The 23,903-nt window shown below is 37.8% G+C and overlaps 1 long non-coding RNA gene across 1 annotated transcript in view; it reads left to right on the forward strand.

The window, feature by feature from the left end:
- Positions 1 to 23,903, forward strand: part of LOC133522666 (uncharacterized) — a 268,085-nt gene that overhangs the window by 27,887 nt on the left and 216,295 nt on the right. The gene's annotated exons all lie outside the window — the stretch shown is intronic.

Raw genomic sequence — 23,903 nt, forward strand, 5'->3', positions numbered from 1 at the left:
ACTTAGGTTTAGGTTTAGGTTTTGCGGTGGGAGGGTGGGAACATTAATTGCATGTAAAAATACGCAAGTAAGTATAACGGGTTAGCACTGATTGACTAACACGTAATTTTCTCGCGGATAAGCAAAGTAATATTTCTTGTTTTAATTAGCATGGATTTCCGCAAAGTAACGCCTGATTCTATTAATTACAAACAAACGCGTTAATTACAAAACTTAGCTATTTATACCGCGAATATTAGCATAGCGCTGTGGCCACATGCGCTGCCGCGACCACAATTGCTCCCACAATTCTCGCCTGTACATTCCCAGGCCCATCTCTGTCTGATAAAAAATATACAAGCGATTTTACTTACCGATACGTGATATGAGGGCCATATTAATTTAAGTTGTACCTTACACTACATTGTTTTTTTTGCTTTAATATGTTATTTTATATAAGAAAATTATGTTATTAATCATCACGAGCTATTTCGATCCTTATAGGAGCAAAAAGTGTCCGAAGAAGTCTGGCCTAGTGGCGTAGTGACCTAGGTGACCCTGCCTATGAAACTGATGGTCCCGGATTCGGATCCCGGTAAGGGCATTTATTTGTGTGATGAACACAGATATTTATTCCTGAGTCATGGGTGTTTTCTATATATATTTAGTATGTAGTTATCTATACATATACGTATCGCCGTCGCCTAGTACAAGCTTTGTTTAGTTTAGGGCCAGGTCAATTTGTGTAAAATTGTCCCCAAATATTTATTATCAGTATTTATTTTCTCTCTGTCACCATTTTTCATAGTGTTTGTATGATAGTGGCGGAATAGAAGCGCGGCGCGCCGCTATCGTAAACGCTATGCACTGTTAGTGCTTGAAAATGGCCGGTAATAGGAGACCTAGACTTTTCGAAACGTGCCGCGCAAGTGACTAAAAATACTTGGATTAAATCGTTAAACTATCTTAATGCTTAGTTTTAGCTTAAACCAGCGTGTTAATTACAAAACTTAGCTATTAATACCGCGAATATCAGCATAGCGCTGCGGCCACGGGCGCCGCCGCGACCACCGCAATCGCTCCCACAATTCTCGCCCGTACATTTCCAGGCCCATCCGTTCTGTTTAATATAAATATATCAAGCGGTTTAAAAACAAAAGGCTACACTTTCCGATGTGAAAACAACCTCTTTTTTGCAATTACCGTAAAACTGCTTTAGCCCAAATTCAATATGGTTCAAAACTATTACCTGAATTACTTAGTTTTGGAGCAATGTACAGCCCTTACGGTCGAACTTTAAGATATGTCAAATAGGTCTAGATACGATATGTATCGGATTTACTTCTTCTTTTTTAAAATTATGGCTTCAGTCGAGTGGGACTATTTCGTCAGTATCAAAGGTCTTAGGAGCTTTAAATACGACTAAAATTGTACGGTTAGTACAGGACAGTGTACGGTGATTGCTCTTGTAAAGCAGTAGCTGGGATCGGCTATATCAGTGTCAAAAGTGACGTTCTTGTTTGAAGAAACGTCACATTTGACAATGACATATCTAATCAATTTGGTAGGTATCGATAGCAAATATTTTCTTCCGGTTCGAGCGTCATCTTGATACCTCGTTATTAATTCTTTTGTTTTCGCACATTAATACTGTTTAAAGTGTAATATGGATAGCTTATTGTACGGTAAACTAAGTTGGAAGTGTGCAGTGAATCGAGAATTAATCGCACTAACCGTACAATTTTAATCGCATTTATGCTCCTAATACTTTTATACTGGCGAAATAGTCCCACTGGACTGATCTGGCCATAATTTTAAGAGAATGAATGAATAAATTAGTAAAATGTATGACGTATTTCAAAGTTCGAATTGAGGCGTTGGGTGGTTTTATGGTACGCTATAGAAATTCGTGCTAGTCTTTCTTTTTTGTCCTGTTTTTTTTTTTAATAATTTTTAATGTATTTATTCAAGAAACAAACAGTCTCATATAATAATATTTGACACAATTATAAAGTAATAAATTGTAGACTTATGGATGTTTAATATTTTGTGCCAAATCAAGGACTTGAATGGCACTTTAAAAAAAGTAATTTAATGTCGTAAAAAACTTACAGCAACGAACAAAAAAAAGCTTAATAGGGTGTAAATACAAAAGGGTTGTATACTTATAAAAACCGTATACTTATAAAAAATATACTTTACATTATGCTTGAAATAGAGCACTAAACATTATTGAAAAATAAACTATTTATTTATCTAGACGTCTTAAGAGGGAAGAATAGTTTTTGAATCAAGCGAAATAACGGTAATTTTTCTATGAAATTTTATTTCGGGAGAAAACGGTTTCTACTAGCTAAATCTTAATAAATCACTTTGATTTTGATAACGATCGCTTCAGCATAATATATTCTAGGTTTATAGGATACACTTTATTGAAAAAAAAATTTTTTTTGGTAAAATTTTGAAAGAAAGGAAAAACACACTAAAACATACTAAAATCATGGAGAATGGAAAATATTTAAAAAGTGGAAAAACGTTTCCTATTTTTGTATACCTACTCGTACTTCCCTCTTACCCATAGGTACTTGTTGCATAATCTTTGTAAAACTGACAATCGGATTGCGACTGCGCCTCTTAATTTTATTAAGAAAATTGACAGATTGGTCGTTTTTAGATAGGTATTCTTGCAACAGTAATGCAGCTTGCAGTTAACATCCGAATCTCACCTTTATCGGACAAACTACAACCATATGCAAGTTGCCGGTAACTACCAACATTCTGCTGCGCCCCGCGCCCAGCTACGGCCACAAACCGGCCACAATTCACGCCCGTACGTTCCCAGGCCGTCCTTTCGACTGTCTAATATTTTATGCAAAGTCGAGGCCCTCTGTTCACGTGACAGAATTCTGTTGTTTGCACAGGAGAGATCAGAAAGGGAATTGCCTCTAAATCCCGCTACCGTGTTCTGAATAACAAAATAAATTATCTAGGGAAAATTTAATAGGTAAACTCTGTTTAGTGTGCTGGGTGTTTTATAATTTTGACATTGAAATTGTAATTGGATTACCTTTATGACTTTCGGATGACAACTACAGCTGCACTGTTTTGACGTCGTCGATGCAGCCGCTGTATCTGCCAATTTCCTTGATAAAATGAGTGACGTGTGCCGCCGAATTGCTACCATGGTTATGACGTTCATTCCGTCACACATAGTCATGTAATGTTAACACGTTCACGGAAAGTCCGTCGAGAGACGTAAGTGATATTAGATATGGCACCACGTCTGTAGCCGATGATTTTTACTTTGACAAAACCGCTATCCCGTCCACAGACGGCGAGTTTTCATAAGATTACAATGAAGACAATTATCTTGTGCCGTTTAAGGCACATCAGGCTTTCTAGTGTTGCAGCAAAATTTTCAGAGCGAGTTACCGACGGTAATGCATCACCAGTATAAGGCAATGACGCATACTGCGGCACGACATGACTGAGGATGTTATGGCTATAGACGAGATGCCGCATCACGAGCCTCTTCAATGTATGAAGATGGAGGGTACATAAACTGAGCTGTCAATATGTGGCACAACATTTAGGGCCTACGCTAGCTGACGCGGACGCCCGCCGCGTGCGCACGCACGCGGGTGCTATTTGTAGGTGAAATCCGCCGCACGCTTCAGGTAGCGTCGTTCATACTATTTTTCGTTAACCCGCTCGTCCGCTCCGTGCACCCGCGCCAGCTAGCGTAGGCCCTTATAGATAATGGAACGTGGCAGTCCGTCCACAGATGGGACATCTTGTATGGGATTTATCTGTGCTTACACCTGGCAATTTCGAGAATGGCGCTGTATCCGTGAACGTGTTAAATAATCAAGTTTTAATTGTAAATGTAAAATCTTATACCGCCCATGAATCTAAAGCCCACTTATTGATACAACACACGTGTCAGGTATGACGCTACGGAATACTACGTCAGGCCTCCGTGCTACGTCATCCCTTCACGTCGGGCTACGTCACACCACGTCACCGCCAGCATACGTAGTTAGCCGATGCACCGTTGCATTTAGTGATTGTGAAATCGATATATCGAATATTTGTGGTCAATAAAAGCGGAGCGCCGCTTTGACTCGCGGCCAATCATTACTCCTAAATCGTTTAGGTTGGACACCTTGATAAGGTTTTATTGTAATTTTGCACCCAATATATTCTATTCTGTAGTACAGACCTCTTATCATTTGCCTCCTCTGCTGCTGCCACTCCCTACATATATTATATAATTTGCGTGTATCCTGTAGTTGACTCTGTTCTTTACTAGTAAGTTTCTTGTAAACTGTGAAGTGGGTGAAGGTTTTGGTGTTAAAAACAAAAATTTTGTGGTAGTTTATTTAATTCAAATCTATTTTATTTACCGCTACACATTTTTACTTGATGGATCCCTATATTACATTGGAGTCATTTCATCTGGAACGGAATGGAAATGGAACGGAATGAAAGCGATTCCGTATTCTGTTTCATTGAATTTCATGGACCAACTACTGAATCAACCGCTATAGAATGTAACATAAAATATGTAATAAAAACATGTTAGGTTTTATTTAGAGTCTGTGCGGAAAGAGTCGTGGAATGTCTGGGCCCCAATTTTTTTGTTTTTGTTTTGAGATTTTAGGCTAATAGTTGTCTTTATGGAAAAATAAGCATTTACAAAAATATAAAAGATTTAGAGTAGATTTATAATTATATTTAAAACAAGTACAATAACAAAACTTATCTACTACTACTAAAATTAAAAATGAAAAAAATAATAATAACAATAAAACTTATGATCACTTCTTAGGTCCCCTAGATCTGACTCCTGCGGAAGGGTGCCCGTAAGGCTGGCCACATTCCCACGCTGTGGGAATTTTATCTTGCTATCTGAGCTACATTGCATCAGTGTTGCACATTAATTTTCGCACACAGTAGCCTCAAACTCAACAAGCGTAGAAATATCTATACAAAATTCCACAATTTTTTTTTTAAACAGGCTATAATCTTACGTATTTCGTTTTTGTATTAATTAAGTAAAGTTTATCAAATGACGTCACTTTTTTTCTAAAAACATCCATGGACTGACGAAATCACTTAGTAAATACCGCAACTAAGGGTTATTTTAGCTCTGCGTCGTTTCTAGCACAAAAGTAGTGCCATATCTGTCAGTGGAACATTTAATTCTAAGTAATAATTGCCTTCTAAACATTGATATAAAAATTATGCATATAGCTATTATAGCTGCAGAGATTTGAGCCACCGCGCCATAACACTTTCTGTTACATCTGGTTTTTGATCCGGCCCATTCGGGTTTTTCAAGACGTTCCACGTACAAAAAAAAGTTATTAAAAATTGTGTGATACGCGAAACGCGAGTCCGTCTCGCAGTTGGCCGGTTTTTTTTTTCAACTTTTGGATCGTAGCACTTCTTTGAGTAGGGTCTTCGTCGGTGCTTTGTCGGACACCAATTGGATTTTGGTTTTAGGGTCCGCAAACTCAAAAAGGAAAAAAACTGAACTTACTTTGTTGTCCGTCTGTCTGTCCGTCCGTCTGTCCGTCCGTCTGACAAATTTCTGTCTGTCAGAACCCTGTATATCGGAAACCGTGAAGTTATCGAGTTGAAATTAAAACTACATAATCAGGTCTACAGTCATTATAAGATATGGAAAATCAAACTTCTAAATTAACGTAAAACGTACGGCCGATAATGCCGCTAAAGCGTACATATATTTCAAAACTTAAGGGAATCAAGATTTATATCTGTTGACCTAGAACTATGAAATTAATATCTGTCCGGTTTTGTTTTTCTTTATAAAACGAATAAATGTATCATTAAATTGTCAAGAAGTCCAAAACCGGCAGCGACATTGTTTACCTCATACCTACAAATAAAATACAAATGTTGTGTAATTCAGACTAAAGTAAATGTTATGCCTAGTCAGCAAATATTTACTAAGTCAACAGCCAATTTGGGGCCTTACTCATGTTATTGCAGAGTTAAATTACTGTTCGCGCCGGTAACAGTGTAACATGCGAAGGATTACAATAATACGAGGAATTGTTGAAACAAATAATCTTGAAAAGGAAATTTCACCAAAGATACATTTTAGCAAATTACGTTTTAGATCCCATGAGATTACAACTTGGGCAGATTATACCTGTAACTTTAGTGACGTCTAATTGTCTACTGCGCGACTATACTCATACTCATTCTTTATTGGTAAAAGGTGATCACACGTCAACTTACATAACTAGTACAAATAACATAAAAAAAGGAATACTACTATTACTGTAACTGACAATGTTCCTGATAAAATGAGTGATGTTCGCCGCTGCATTATGTTGCACTACGGCGGCGATAATGATATTCATTTCGTCACTCATTTTAACAAGGAAATTGATAAATACAGCGGCGGCAACAACGACGAACCTAACCTTCGAACCGTCACCTTAGAAGTGACATTCCGATCGGAACTTCACCTACATTACTGTTGCGACATTAATTCTGCGGCGTTGAATGAATGACTGATTGAACGTTCTAATCGAATCAGTAAAGCAGCAACAGACGTTACTCATTTTATCAAACTGACTCCATAATTGACAGTGAACTGCACTGGTGTAATGCCGCAATAGTAATGCATCTGCCAGTAGTCATCAGGGCCCTTATTCGACATGCTAAAAGTGACGTTTCGTGTTGATTTCCATTTGATGTGAGAAATATTGTGACTTGTCGAATTGCTATTATCACCACCTGTCAGTGAACAATATCCACACTAGAGGCGGGGCGTTGTACCGGAATAGTTTTTGGAACAGGTTATTTGTAATAGACTACTTTTAGCTTGTCGAGTATTTAAAAGTACGGACTTTGATTTCTGAAATAAAACAAATATGAAACTTTTATCACCTCGTACCTCCACTCTTACCGTTACTTTAGGTAAAATAAAATTTTGTTAACAGATGGTCGTCTGGGTGTCTGTTGTATCTAAAAATAATGTAATAATATATAACAAAAATATGACAATAGATTCATAGCCTTCACTCAAAACGTCACCATATTTCCGACCCTTACCGAAATAATAAGTCGATATTTGTATAAATAATCCTTATTTGTAAGACGCCTAAGCACGGCAAATACGTAAACTGCCTATTGGGGGTCATACTCGTAAAACTGGTATTTTAGACGTACTTTTGGTACGAGTAACAGAGACGTACTTTTGGTACGCAGTCCCAGCTCTAGTCAGGATTCTAGTTGTCAAATATAAGCGTGTCGAATACGTATTAGTTAACTGTCAAATGAAATTAGATCAACGGTAGACTTTTTTGTCGATGGGTATGGCTGCCATGTTTGGATTTATGACATTTAAAAGGGGATCCTAAGGCAGAGAGTAGTTTTACCTGTACGATTTTGATTCTTCTACTGGACGCAAGATGGAGTTAGCTGCCAAATTCCGATCAGGCTGACGCAACTAGGAAGAAAAAAGTTTTGTATGGAATTTGTTTCGCAAATCATTGCCAACGAAGAAAAAGAAAACGTCAGTGCTATTTATTCTGTCAAGTTTACATCAAGTCTACTGTCAGCCTAATTGCTTTGTTTGTTTTGAAGGCTTCAATGTTTTGTTCGGGTATTTCGTGTAATTTCTTTATTATTTAGTGCAAAAATCGAAAATAGTCAACCGTGATCAGAGCAAAGAGCGAGTTTGTTACAATGCCAGCGAGAAAACGGTTTACTAAGTGTGAAATATGTGGCAAGCGAGCCACTCGAGAAAATCACGAAAAAAGGGATTTTATGGCGAAATTTCCCTTGGATGAAGACTGGTAAGTATTGCTTTAGATACTTTTGACCTTATTTTGGGTCAGCAGGCTATAAACACATCGAAAATTAGATATTTTACATTATTTTTCGTTGTGAACTAGGGATGTACTATAACTATCGATAACTAGTTTTATTTGTATATCAGTGTAAATAATTAAATTAAATATGTGAAATTTCCTTAGAACTAGCATGCAATATGACCATAATTAATTCGTCGAAGATTAATAATGCATAAATTATCTATTACTTATGCATTAATGGTCATTAGTTAACATATTTTTTTTTATCTAGTGATTATTTAATATATTAACCTAAAATGTAAGAAAATTAATCTCTGTTTTTATGATAAATAAAAAAATATTATAGGACATTATTACACAAACTGACTTAGTACTAAAGTATGAATGGCATGTGTTGTGGGTACTTAGACAACGATATATATATATATATATATATATATACCCACAACACATGCCATTCATACTTTAGTACTAAGTCAGTTTGTGCAATAATGTATATATATATGTACATAGACCTAATTTATAAGTATTTATAAATACATAGAAAATACCCATGTCTCAGGAACAAATATTCATGCTCATCACACTAATAAATGCCCGTTCCAGGATTTGAACCTGGGACCATCGGCTTCATAGGCAGGGTCGCTGCCAACAAGGCCAGACCCGTTCTCATGATTAACAGACATATAAATACATAAAAAGTTAAAGCATTGATATAGGGTTGTTGATAACTGGATGCCGAAAAACATGATTTATAGATGCATATTAGCGCGAAATAATCAGTTGATCATCTCATTAGCAAACACATGGAATATAAACTGTAGATAAAGTCATGCTTTTCCAAGGCTGTATGTTTTCAGATGCATGCAGTGGGCCAAATTTGTTGGGAACGAAGACCTGATACATTTTCCCATAGAAAAGTTACATTTATTCAAACATGTATGTGCACATAATTATGAAAATCAAGCATTTAATAAAATAAAAAAACACGACTTAAAAACTGTATTAAAATAATTCGGGTCCACATTAAGCCCGACCAGATAGTAGTCCAATTAAGAACTATCCACTATATAACATACAACTTAAATGTGGACTCGATGCTAACCTGATTTCGAGTACAAAATTTGTAGACAGGAGCCTATGTTTCAACCCTCCCCATTTTATCGATATCGATAAGAATCGTAAGCGTGTAGCGTACTACACTATTTAAATCGCTTATGTTGGTACTATGGTTCTTTGACGGTTCTTTGTCGTACATTTTGGTAATGATTTGCGAAACAAACTGATTCCACTCGCTAGTATGGAAGTCCCGTCTCTTAAAACGTAGTGATTATATGCTCTTTGACAATGACATGCAGTTGCGTCGATGTAGATCTATCATAAAACGTACATGTGACGCATGTGACAATTGTCCAGGATGAAAGAACTATCTTGACAATTAACATAAAGCAATACAATACCACAAAATGTCAACAAGAAAACAGATTTATTATAAAAATACAAATTATATACAAAGCTTCATTTTAAAACCAATGGTCGTGGGTTCTAACCCCGGCTCTTAACAATGTGCATCTTGTAACATGTACCGATTGCTTTACAGTAAAGTAAAATATATAATTATCATGAGGAAGATGGAGTAGCCCCAATAAGGTATATTTTCCCCTCTGGGTTAGAAGGTCAGATAGTAGTGAGACAGGGAGATATAGTGAAGAATGCGGAAAAACAAGCATTTATTGTGTTGTTAGGCTAGTTCTTTTTTTCAAAATTTGAAAACGAACGCAACAGCATGCTCAAAGCCCCCTGTGAGTCAGAATCTGTTAAATTCAGGCTTAAGACGAAACAGGAGCTGAGCCCGTACACAAATTTGAGATTTTTAGGTAAAAGGTAAAAAATATCGCCGTCGCGCTGACGAGTGTGCCACCCCGTACCTAGCTAGAGACTATCCCTTGTGTGTGTACCAACAAACCAAATTTTAGACAAATATGATACGTCTTCTTCTTCTTTGTCGTTGTACTCTTTGCAGAGCGTCGTGGTCAACTGCTGATATCAGGCGCAGATGTTGCTTGCCGTACGATTTCTCGCCATTTTTCGCGGTTGGGGGCCATTCTGGCAAATGCGTTCAGGGGACCCTTCATGGCAGATTTGATTTGGTCAGTCCATCGCATAGGTGGCCTTTTGCGCGGTCTTTTTCCGTTTGCTCTACCCTGCACCACTAGACGCTCTATGGAGTCGTTGTTCCTCCTCGAGACGTGACCGAAAAAACTGAGTATGCGGGTCTTTACGAGAGTCGAAAGGCGCTGCTTGATACGGAGTTCTTTAAGGATGGAGACATTAGTCCGAAACTCGGTCCAGGATATCCCCAGCATTTTCCTCCAGCACCATATTTCTAGGGCGTCTATCGTCTTTTCCTCTGTCTTTCGGATAGTCCAGGTCTCCGCAGCGTGTAAGAATATAGGAAAAACGACGGCCCGTACAAGTCGAACCTTCGTGGTGTTTGTGACGTTTCGGTGATACGTAGCCTATACGTAAAAACTAGCCAAGACAAATCTTTTATAATTTCAGGATTTTCTACACAGCACAGAACATGGGACCCATATAGATCTCAATTCCGTTGTCGGCGAATCAACAACGACTCATATTCTTAATATTGAACTTAACTGGCTCTCATTTCACATTTATGTTTTAAATTAATTATAGGCATAGACATACCATATCATATTATAAGTACAAAGTTTCAGAGCAATCTAGCAAGTCATTTTAAAATGAGAGCGTAACTACATTTGTATGGAGAACCGAATTTGCTGCGGACGCACTATGTAGCATAATCGGATTAGGACCAACCTCGAAATCTCTGTAACAGTCATGAAATTTATTATGTATATAAATTAAAGGCCCCTTTTTCATGCCCAAACCATTTAACATTTGGGGATCTCGAGGAATCCGAGCCATCTTGGAAAATGTGTACCATCAACACAACAGTCAACATTAAAACTTATTAAATTCTACACAAAAAAGTCCTCGATATCTTTGCAGAACAATACATCTTGTTATAGAGAATACTTGCTGAATCTAAGTTTAACGCTTATACACTTCCAGGGGACATTCTCTTAAAAGGAAACTCGGAGGAATATGAATTCTATTTTTAACTATACATTTGTACGTGGTCTACCCCAATATTAACATTTTACTCTACTGTGACTATACCAGAAAGAAGGGTTATGGGTGTACGTACTGATGATTCAGTACACCCAGTAGCTAGGTATTAGGATACTGGACGGATTTTTTTAAATGACGTATCGTTAGATTTCTCTTGCCATTCACAACCTACTTTTACTTGTTCTATTAAAGAAAAATCAATACAGCCGCCTTGAGAGGACTCCGAATATTAAATCATATTTTTTCTTCTAGCGCCTAAACTATTGAGCGGAGTACAGTAAAACAGACATCAGTAGATCCACAGTTAGTATACAAGTGCTATGCAATACAAAGTTACTAAAATTAACGGAAGAAAAAAGTTTAGGGCTAAATAATACGTCATTTAAAAAATCCGTCCAGTATCCTAAGGTACAGGGTGTCCTGAATCCTCAGTACTTATACCCATAACCCTACTTTCTGGTTAAGTTGCAGTCAAGTAAAATATTGATATTGGGGTAGATTATGTACAAATGTATAGTTAAAAGTGGAATTTTTATTGTTCCAAGTTTCCTATTAAGAGAATATCCCATGAAAGGGTATAAGGGCTAAATCTGGGTTTAGCAAGTATTTTTTACAGCAAGATCATTTTTTTTCGCAAAGATGTCTAAAACTATTTTATGTAGAATTTTATAAGCTTGAATGTTGCCTTACACGATTATTGAATAAAGAACGTAGATTTAGAGTAAAACGCGAATTTCTCCTGGATGGTCCACATTTTCCAAGATGGCTGCGGTTCCTCGAGGTCCCCAAATGTCAAATGGTGTGGGCATGAAAAAGGGGTCTTTAAGGGGCGTATATACATACCACATTTCATGACTGTTCAGACATTTCGAGTTTGGTCCTAATCCGACTGTGCTAATGCCACTATGTACGTAAACTGTAACTGTACTGCGGACTCAACCTTCACGTTATAATTTTTTAAGTATTAACGTTGACATAGTAATAATAATAACAGGCCTTTTCATCTGCGTGAGATGTTTTAAGCAGCATCCTGGTAACGACACTTGCGTTCGTGGCTGTATAGCCCTATGCGAGAGAGGATCCCACGTCCACACACGCGGCAGGTGTATGCTTGCCCAGGTGGGCGAGGGTTGGAGGCCTGCTCGTGGCGCCTCATACGTTTCTCTCTTAAAGAGGTAAACCAGGCATCGTCGTGTGTGGCTTGACCATCGTGAATAGCACGACGCCATACGGGTCGGTCTTCGGCCAGTTTTTGCCATTGGTTACATGTGATATTAAAAGTAACCATATCACGCTTGACGCAATCTTTGAAGCGCAGCATTGGCCGCCCGACCAGTCTTTTTGCGTCTGCAACCTCCCCTAGCAGGATTTGACGTGGCAAACGAGTCCGTTCCATTCGATACACATGCCCAAGCCACCTCAGTCGTCTCTTCTTTAGTATGGCTGTGATACTATGGAGCTGTGCCTCGCTTAGAACAGACTCATTTGTCACGCGATCCTTCCATGTGAAGCCAAGTATGCTCCGCAGACAGCGCATATGAAAGGAGTTCAGCCGGCGTTCTTGTTTTGCGTAAGTTGTCCAGGATTCCGCTCCATACAGAAGAGTGCTTAGGACACACGCTTGGTAAATAAGCATTTTCGTTTTTACCGTAAGATGTTTGTTGTCCCAAGCCCTTGCACGGAGTCTTCCGAACGTAGTGGCCGCTTTGCCGATGCGGGAGTCGATCTCCACGTCGAGCGAGAGATTGCTCGACACAAGCGAACCAAGGTAGCAAAACTTGCTGACCACCTCGAGAGGTGCGCCGTTAAGTATAATCGTTGGCTGTTCTGAACATCCTTGCGCTAGTATCACGGTTTTTCTGGCGTTAATGGACATGGAAAAGAGGTCACATGCTCTTGCAAATTTGTCCAAGATGGTCTGCAGCTGAGTCTGACTGTGAGCGACGAGAGCAGCGTCGTCAGCAAAGAGAAGGCTGTCTACAAATAAGTCCTCCCTATGACGTTTGGACTTGAGTCTCGTAAGATTATACATCTGACCATCGGATCTTGTGTACAGGTGAACGCCCTGTAGATCGTCTCCAAAAGCAACCTTCAAGAGTACAGAAAAGAAAATTCCAAAGAGAGTAGGTGCCAATACACAACCTTGTCGAACGCCTCGGCGTACGTCAAAGGGGGCAGATGTTTCTCCGTTGTGGAGGATTGTGGCTTCCATACCCTCGTGGAATGATCGTACTATCTTCAGGAGCTTAGGAGGACAACCAATACTGACAAGAACCGAGTATAGCCCCGCTCTGCTCACAGTATCCTAAGGTACAGGGTGTCCTGAATCCTCAGTACTTATACCCATAACCCTACTTTCTGGTTAAGTTGCAGTCAAGTAAAATATTGATATTGGGGTAGATTATGTACAAATGTATAGTTAAAAGTGGAATTTTTATTGTTCCAAGTTTCCTATTAAGAGAATATCCCATGAAAGGGTATAAGGGCTAAATCTGGGTTTAGCAAGTATTTTTTACAGCAAGATCATTTTTTTTCGCAAAGATGTCTAAAACTATTTTATGTAGAATTTTATAAGCTTGAATGTTGCCTTACACGATTATTGAATAAAGAACGTAGATTTAGAGTAAAACGCGAATTTCTCCTGGATGGTCCACATTTTCCAAGATGGCTGCGGTTCCTCGAGGTCCCCAAATGTCAAATGGTGTGGGCATGAAAAAGGGGTCTTTAAGGGGCGTATATACATACCAAATTTCATAACTGTTCAGACATTTCGAGTTTGGTCCTAATCCGACTGTGCTAATGCCACTATGTACGTAAACTGTAACTGTACTGCGGACTCAACCTTCACGTTATAATTTTTTAAGTATTAACGTTGACATAGTAACGAAAATAATAAACACGTCAATTGAAGTAAACAATATTATTATATGCAAGAAAATTTTGCAAAATAGGTACATTAAACATTAATGATTAATATGTAAAACACCATTAATTATTGAATTAAAATTATGATTTTGTGTTAAAAAATATGAGACCAATTATACAGCCCGATTACACGGGCTACATATTAAAAATGATTATCATGGAAACAGTAAATATACACAGGTGAACAAAGTTATAGTAAAATAGGTGCATAATTTCAGAGCTTGCCTGGCCCACCTGTACCACCTACCATGACCACGGCCGTCTCCTACTATTATTTTTTTCTAATACCTATGGCCTTACTAGCGAATAGTATTCCATGTTCTTGATCCAGAATTTAAACCCTTAACTACATATTTGTGGCACTTGGGGTTGAATTTGAAACTGTAGGGCACTAGCGTGGCTCTATGAGAGCGCCTTATTTAGGCTTCTGGTGACCAGAGGATCAGCATTGTTAACCAGCGCGGAAATGCACCCAGCCTTCTGGGCACCCTACCGAGCGACCAGAATATAGGGCAAATATTTTATGTATACGTTTTTGACTTAAGTGTTTTTATCATGTTTTATATTTAAACTTACAGATGTCGAACTACCAGCAAAGTTTTTGAAGAGGTGTAGTTTTTATATTTCCTGGTACCAAACTGATATAGGAAATTGGAACATCAGTAAATAATCTACACCGAAGACAATGAAATATAGTCACATAATACTTTAATGTTTTATTTTATTAAAGAAATCGGTAAAAAAATGTGTTAACTGAAAAAGATAAATTTTATTTTATTTGTAGTTGAATAACAAAATATGTATTTAATCTCCTTTTAACATAGGAATTCTCTTTGTGTAGGTACATATAAATAATAGGTACTTAGGTCTTGGTAAGTAATATAGACAGGACAGTAGGTCTTATCTTAATAATTTGAGATCTCATACATGCGTTCCGATATATCTGATGGCGACTGTACATACAATGGGGTCGCGTATACGAGTACAAAGAGCATTAAAATAGTTGTTGATAGACCAAGTGAGCGAGCTACTATGGTACCTATCTTTATATCAATTTTATGCATTATGTAATAGCGCAATACAGAATTTTTTTTGACAAATGTAGTATTATTTTTATAGTAATAAAGGTTATTCATGAACCATCTCGTAATTTAAAAAAAACGGACTTTATCTCTAAATCATATGCCTTATATTTACAGATGTGTTAGGTTACAACTTGGTTCGTGAACGTGGTTTAGAAGCAACTTGAGACTGGGTGCGGAGTAAATTGCATCAATTTTTTTTACAATTTTGAGCGTTTCTAGGAGAATATGTGGAGCGAGCATTATTCGACGTGTAGGTGTGGGTTCAACAAAAAGATCGCATGTCAATAGTGCTTTATTGTCGTTAAAATTCAATTAATAATCGCCTTTATCGACCATCAACTGTGTGGTCACTTTTTAATTGATTGACATTGTCAGGTATAGTTTCACTACTCGCCGCCGCATTATTCATAGCGCATTACTTATACTATCGGATACAAGGGTATTCCCTGTCGTACGTCAAAAAATCCAAGATGGTGCCCAAGTCCATAGACAATAAAGTCTAGCAATAAAATCAACACTTGTCAAAATTTGACATTAGCAATCCACAGTCAGGTGACAATCAAATCAAACCGATCCACTTCGAGTTCAGAGCCATTACAAACTGTATAGTAGTAATAAACAAAGTTGATTTTAGTTTGATTATTTTTTCTATGAATGAGTTTTGATTGTTCCAAATGATAATATCCACAGTTGATAGAATCAACACTTGATACAATCAACATGCGATAGAATCAAGTGTTGATTTGATGTGGACGCGAAATTTGACAGTTGTGCATGTCGAATAAGGCCCCAGAGCTACTTATTCTTATTTCATCTCGGCCGTTATCAGACCTTAATCCTACACATAAAAGCTCGCAAGTTAATCACACGGCCACCTGCGCCATAACTCGAACAAGCGAGAACTTCAGCCATTAGACCGCCCTCTTATAATTCCCCGTAAGTATTGTTTTATTTTACGATCCGGTAACAGTATCGGATTTGGCGCCTTATTGCCATGGCGTAAGTCAGGAGCGAATTATAAGTCAACTCTTTTTTGCCTCTTTTCTTTCGCTTACAAGATCCTTTGGGCACTGCGCAGTTGTAGCATCCACTAGTAAGTTAACTGTACATGCCTAGTTCCAAAGAACTGCAAAACTAATTAAGGATTGTTCAAAAAGTTCCTTGGATACATTTCTCGACAAAAAAAAACGGAGGCACTTATTGTCTGGGCAAACAGGGACTTAACAGATGGAAGGCAAGAGAGGACGCGGCCAATCATTAAAAAGCTGGACTCACGTAATAAGGTCAATTCGTTAAAAAACACTCGCTTCACAAATGATCGGTTGAATAGGATACATGTCTTAAAAATCCATTCTGCGGAAAGAATGGCGAAGACGTCAGCCCTAACTTGAACTCCATAATTATAAATTAAATAATCATTTATTGGAGAATTCAATTTCCATATCACATATATATAATTATATTTATGGAGGATAGGTAGACGTTTGACCAAGATCTCACCTGATGGCAAGTGATGAAGCGGTCTACGGTGGAGCACGCTTACCTACAAGATACCTATTTACTATTGCCTCGAAGAGATCCAGATTGTACTCATGCGGAAACACAGACTCGGGCAGAGCATTCCACTCCTTGGCAGTTCGCATAAGGAATATTTAAGCAAAACGCTTCGTGCGTATTTGTGGAATGCCTACCATAAAGCGATGCCGGAGTGCCGATTGTCTGATAGTCCGATGGTGAAATGTATCCTGTAAAAGATCGTTAGGCTGGAAACCTTGCGACGATGCTCCAGACTTTGGAGTAAAGCATTCATCAGATCGTCATCATTGATGATTCTCTTGGCTCTCCTCTCGACTGACTCGAGCACCTCAAGTGGTATTTTGCTGAACCATCCCACAGATGTGAACAGTATTCCACACATGATATTACTATCTTATTTATATTATTAACTAAATTATGTAGTAGATATGCATGTTACGGAACGTTATACTATCGACCCTCCTATTATTTCTGGCACATCAACATTCGAAACTTCAAAACCTTTCGCTGGTAAAGATTTTCTCAATTCAATCCAAAACTTCGATCGATAAATGTATTATTATTCTTTTACATAGTTTTTGAAGCTTACTTCTTATTCTTGAACTTCAGTGTGATTGTGATCAAAATATTTACGAATAATACATTTAATTTTACCAAGCCAGCTAGCGTGCTAGCCTCGTGCCTGGAATGTTATGTTACAGGTGCACTTTGTTTCAAATAATAAACATCGTCGTCCCTGGTACCTGCAATTTTATTTACAACAACCTGTTAAGTGAGGATTCCACCACCTGTCCCTCACAGATATAATCATCATTCTGTATGTAAACGACTGAGAACAGTTTCTTTAGCACTGTTGCTAGTGTTGCACTTTCCCATCTTCTTTGCCACTAATATAATTCACAGTTCATGGGTCCAAGTACATATAATACTGGTCAAGCTTTATGTTGACAGTCTTGTTTTTCATAATGACTTCACTTTGTACACAAATGTCAATAATGTATTTTATTTTAGAACCAATTATTAAGTCGGTCTGTCTCGTAATAACGTAAATAGTACTATGTTGTGTCTGACAGAAACACTTTGATTGTACTTGATCAATACCAGTCAAAACAGTTGTTCAGCTAACTTATTATCAATGGAAACCGATTAGTTGAAGTGAATATAGGAGCACAACTAGGACTTAAGGAGCGCCGCGTATCATCTCCAAGGAACTCTTTGCCAGCGATTGTCGTGAAGTGTATGCGTCCGCCACCGCTGACGCTCTGCACTCGCATCGAGACGTTATTGCGTAATAAATTCATGTGTCGCCTCTGATAGCTTCTCGCCTTCACGGATATTGTTGAGATTTTTCACCAAATTGGATAATAAATATTAAGTGGCGATGCCGTATTTCCGAAGTGCGAATGCCTTTTGTTCTACGGACTGCGATTTTTTGGCGACAAAAAACTTCCTTTTGAACTGAACTTTCCCGGAGTTGAATAAATAGCGCTCTGAACTTTGCAAAAGAGAAGTTCTGCGAAATAAATTCAAAGCACAAAGAAACTAGTTTGCATTACTTTTGTTAAATACCAGAGGCAGTGTAGCAAAAACGTTCTAACGAACTATTCACGGTTTCGTGTGTATCTGGTGGTTTCTCTTCAAAAGGTGACATTACCGCAAGAGCATTCACGTCTACATCAAAGATATGTTCTCAAATTTGCAACTTGTTCCATTGTAATAAGGTGAAAAGTGTATACATAATTTTGAGGCTGTCTGTACAATAGACGCTGACGAGCGTTATTAGCATATCACTAGCGTCGTTAGGCGTCCACAAAGCTCAAACAAAACAAATGCGGCTACTCAAACTTCTCAACTAGCCGTCGAAAAAAAGTCAACGGAGAGTACGGTTTGAATTTGGTACGCGAGTCGAGGGACCGTTGAATATGAAGTTCCAACAGAATGATGGCTTTCGTAATTTAAAATCAGAAGTTTGGTCGAGTCTAGTGGAGTTGCGAACTACAAATCGAACGTGGTTTAACTACGCGTATAACGAAAGTTTTAATCAGACATTTAAATGGTTTATTGTACTGGGAATAGGATTTCGATTTTAATGTTAAGTGTGACACTGGAAATGAACATTCAGTAAGATTATAAAAATAAAACATTGCAAAACCTTTGTTATCTACTCATGTTATATATTAGTTTCAATTATTAAATTCTATTATCTAGTTACGGCATATCCAAATATAAACTGTCTATAATATGTTATATGTGGGCTGTATAAACTTTTAGGATAACGGTCCATAACGTATGCTGCAATGGTACATTACGATATTTATCCCCACTCGTTGCTAATTGCCTATTTGCACATGTTTCGCAAAAATTTTTACAGTACATATGGCCCTTTAATGTTCGACAATCGACATACTTACATAATATGCTGATTGTCGCACTATACGGTAAGGTAACATGTACTATAAAATTTGTTTCAGAGCTAATCCTGATCCGCGAGCTAAACATTATTATAGGTATTATTCATACACGCATTAGCTAAAAGTTAGTTTTAATCTTTGCTAAACTGATAACAACTTTTAGTGCAGCAGTGGAGTTTCGCTAAAACTTATGAACAGTGTTGAGTAGGTGAAGATTATCGTCCTCACCTTTTAACATTAGAATATCTTAAGGTGCTCTAGGTTCAGAGTGCGGAATTTTTAGATCAGAATTGTAGAGTATGGTTGCCAAAAATTTAATTAGCAATCTTGAAAATGTTCTCTAGTGACTTCATAAATTCGAATCCTGATTTTTGGACTTTCGCTTGATAGAAAAAAAAACACCAAAAACATTTTCATGTAAAATTTGCCAAGAACGAAACCACTGTCACACTGTCAAAAAGTTATCAGATCTCTTGTAGGGCCAAGCTTCTCCCTTTTTTATATATATACTACGTCGGTGGCAAACAAGCATACGGCCCGCCTGATGATAAGCAGTCTCCGTAGCCTATTTACGCCTACAACTCCAGAGGAGTCACATGCGCGTTATCGGCCCTAACGTTGAGCTCCACCTCTACACCTTAGTCAAAATGTAGCTTGGCCGTTTCGCTGCCATCAAGTGACGGTAGCGGTCCGTGTGGGCGTAAGGTAAAAAAAATATTCCCTATACATTCGTTTTTATTATATTTACACTAGTTCTTGTAGTAAAGAAATGGCCAAGCCACATATTTTGACTAAGATATAGAGTTTGTGAAACTAGGCCTTGTAGAGTTAGAAACTTGGCTCTATAAGAGATCATTCGGATCCTCAGATATCAATTTTCATCATGATTAGAACAATTTTTCCGTTGGATGCACCGTTTTTGATCTACAAACAAAGTAGGAAAAGCCTACTGAATGAGAACAGTAATTTATGCATACCTCCTGGGATTGCGCAAATTCGGATTAAACGCATTTAGGGGAGGTATTAAAACAATTTCTAGCTTGCTGGCTATTAATTCTTCAAATAAATCTAATTTAATTGGCCTAATAATAATTACGTCCATCTATGATCGTCTATAATGATTTATTGGAGGGTGCTGTCGGTGTGGATACTGCCCGGTTGAGAGCTGTGGGGGAGCCAGAGTCTGGGACTTGGCTTCACGCGTTGCCCTCGTCTCATCTGTGGACTCTCTTAGATAACGAGTCTCTTAGGATGGGAGCGGTTTTGAGGTTAGGGTGTGCGGTTTGCGAGCCTCACCAGTGTATCTGCGGAGCCATGGTTGAGGCGAACGGCCACCATGGCTTAAGTTATGCAAGATGTGCTGGTAGGTTTTCGAGGCATCATTCTATAAATGACATCGTTCGTCGGGCATTGTTATCCGCCCAGCTGCCTTGTGTTCTAGAGCCTCAGGGTTTGAGTAGGACAGACGACAAACGACCGGATGGGTTAACGCTGGTTCCTTGGGCGAGCGGCGTAGTCTCATTTGGGATGCTACGTGCGTAAGTACTTTCGCTCCGTCGCATCTTAGCCACACAGTGCGGAGAGTGGGGGCTGCTGCGGAGGGTGCAGCAAAGCTCAAGCATTCCAAATACTCGAACTTGGAACCAGTTTACGACTTTGTCCCGGTTGCAGTGGAAACTGGTGGACCCTGGTGTTCTGAGACGAAAACCTTTATTAAAAATCTGGGGCATAGGGGGTTAAGAGAGCGAGGTTTGGGTCCAGTATTTTTGGAACTTTTGCGCCGGGTACGTGTCGTTTCGGGGATTAACAGGGAGGCGTAGGTAGTGTTAGGGTTTTGTACAAAGCTTGTTGTGGATTTTATGTTGTATCTACATTTAAGATGAAGCCTGTGGCGGATTATCACTTATGTAGATTGAACGAAGTTTGTTGCGGATTCTGTTTAGTACCTGTGTTTTTGACGAAGCTTGCGCTGTGGATTTAGATGATGGTTATGGATTCTCCTAATTCTAAGTAACTTTTATGTTTTCTTTTACAATAAATGTGTCTTTATTTCTTTGTACATAAACATTACGTCCAATATTTTGGGCGTTGGGTAATCCAAAGTTAAAGATAAAATATCTCGCTAAGATGAGAAGCAAAACTAAAATAGGTTAAGTTCTCATAGTTGTGTTCAATATCCATTATGTAAGTAACGCTACTAAAAGTTCATGTGCAATCTCGAGAACGATAAAACGGCTCGATAACGAGGATTAGCTAATAGCCCTAGACTAGTAGGTTACCTTGGTACGTTTCTGACCCCATTACTATACGTTTCCCGCGAAGAAATGTAGATTTTAACTGTATATTCCGGTTCGTATTTAGAGACCAAAATGTCATATAGACATTTATTTTTTAATTCGCCTAGTTTCAGAATTAATACCAATTAAATAAAAAAAGTTTCTTAATGTGTTTTAGAGCATAGCGCTTTTTTGATGGCGACATCCTTATTGACAGATATCAAAGTGACAAGGAACACTTTAAATAAACTAGTTTTGACGAAAAAACTGTAAAGCCTAACCAGTAATATATGATCACGCGCCATATTGCGGAATTTCCTTGGAACTAAATTTTTCATACTAAACTGAACTGTCACCCAATACCTGAGAATAACAGCGCCCTCTTGACAATGATCATATATTTCTAGTCGGGCTTTAATAATTCATATTAATCCATAAATTATCACATACGAAAACTAAAAAAAAATATTTTTTTTCTTTCTTATGACTTCAGGAATACGTCGTTAAGTTTATTCCGTTTTTCTCATGGGCACCATTTATAACGGTATCAGACTATCATGGAAACCTAAACGATTTGATTTCCGACTGACCTTGGTAAAGTCGGCTCGAAAATATTTTTTATTTGTTACACTTTAATGTTATTTAATGTTATTTACCTTAGATGAATATGTCGGCTATCAATCAATACTACTCTGCAGAATTGCAATGAAAAACATGGTCCTAAATTTGAATGCAATGAATTATAGGTACTTTAATTACTTTCAAATTTAGAACGTTTTCGAGAAACAAATAAAATTGATTTGAGCTCTATTCTAATATCAATAGAGATGAAGTTTAATTGTGTTGTTACTCGATATCGAACGATATGGCAGTCGGCCCCGGGTTCTAGATTGTCGCTGATGACATTGATGACTAGTGTTATCGATATTTTAAAGTAAACATTAAGATGCAATCACAGATAGGGCTATAACCGCGAAAATAGAAGTTCGTAAATTTTTTGCCACCATCCCTGTCACTCTAATTACGCTTTAATTTAGTTAGAGTTAAAGAGAAAGATGCCCGAAATTTGCGAATTTCTGTGTTCGCGGTGGGCCCTCAGGTTTCTTAATACAGGCCGTTAGCTTATCGTTTCTGAATATATTTTAGAGAGGTTATGATGGATGTAGCTAAGTTTCTGAAATATATTTTCTTGGAACCATACCAGCCTCAATTCTTCTTGACTATTAGCAAAAGATTTACTGAGCATTTCTATTTCCTGTTCAAACAAACAGAAAATGAATTTCCTGAAATGAAAAATACAATAAAAGATACGCCTACGTTCATTTTGCTCTCTAGTGCGGTAAATTGAAAACCACTAACAAGGAAATTGTTTTTAAATTGTTTCAATCAGTTTCAGTGCAATGATACTGCGGTACAAGATTGTTTAAAAGTAATTAGTAGACTAAGGGCCTGTTTCACAATGTCCAAGTAAAGTATTGGATAGGTTTATCAAATATATAAACTACCAGATAAAACTTCCTGTAAAAATTTGCACTTTATCTACCAGTTAAGCTTATATTTGAAGATTGTGAAACGCCAACGATGACTTTATTCGTCAATTAAATGGCAATTAGCTTATACAAGACTTGGACATTGTGAAACTGACCCTAAGTAATTAATAATTAATAATATTTTTAAAATCGAGCCAGACAGGGTGTTGGATGAATGTAGGATGATAAGCCAAAAAAGCGGGTGCGCTTTTTATTATATCATAGATTTTTTCGTTTTGTAAGATTTCAACCATAAAATGCTAAAATTTAATTATGCTATTTCCCACGTTCGGCATTCATCCGTCAAATTAATTATATTGTACACTTCAGCTACTAAATTTGTTAATATTTTAAAATAAAGCCCGACCAGAAATATATGATCATTGTCAAGAGGGTGCTGTTATTCTCATGTATAGGGTGACAGTTCAGTTTAGTATGAGAAATTTGGTTCCATTGAAATTCCGTAATATGGCGGGCGATAATATATTACTGGTCAGGCTTTAGTCTTTCTAATTTAACTCACTTTGTTGAGTACAGTCAGCATCAATAGTAGCGGATCAAACAAGGTTTCAAAAGTATATTCTGTAACAGCTTAACAAAATGTGATGGTTCTATATGTAGAACAATTAAGACGGTAAAAGATATACTTTTGAATGATAAATTTTATAGATTAATCTATATTTGAAAAAGTTATCCAGAATATCAGATACTTTTGGCGCGTTGTTTCATCCGCTACCATTGATGCTGACTGTACAAGGTGTGGCTCAGTTTCAAAATAGCGATTATGTTGACATCTGACCGTCTAGCATGTAACTATGGACTCTCGCGCGAGAACGCAACTCATGTTAGACGGCCAAACCTGCTAGCATGAGTTGCGTTCTCGCGCGCAACTCCAGCCATACTCGTACATGTTGCATATGTACGTGAGATCAAGATTTTTCCTATTCTTTTAAATGCCAATTGTTAAGTCAAAAGGACTAGAAAACTAATTTTGGTGGTCAGACCCTTTTAAATAAAGCCGTAAAAGTGCATGGCGACTTTATCAATGAATTCATGCATAATTTCTCCGTGCAATTTCGCAGCTCACTGTACATTCACTCATTGCAAGTTTGACAGCCAAGAAATCATCTAGATGACTCATTCAAAAATA

The sequence above is a fragment of the Cydia pomonella genome, chromosome 11 (genome assembly GCF_033807575.1).
Source record: "Cydia pomonella isolate Wapato2018A chromosome 11, ilCydPomo1, whole genome shotgun sequence".
NCBI lineage: Eukaryota > Metazoa > Arthropoda > Insecta > Lepidoptera > Tortricidae > Cydia > Cydia pomonella.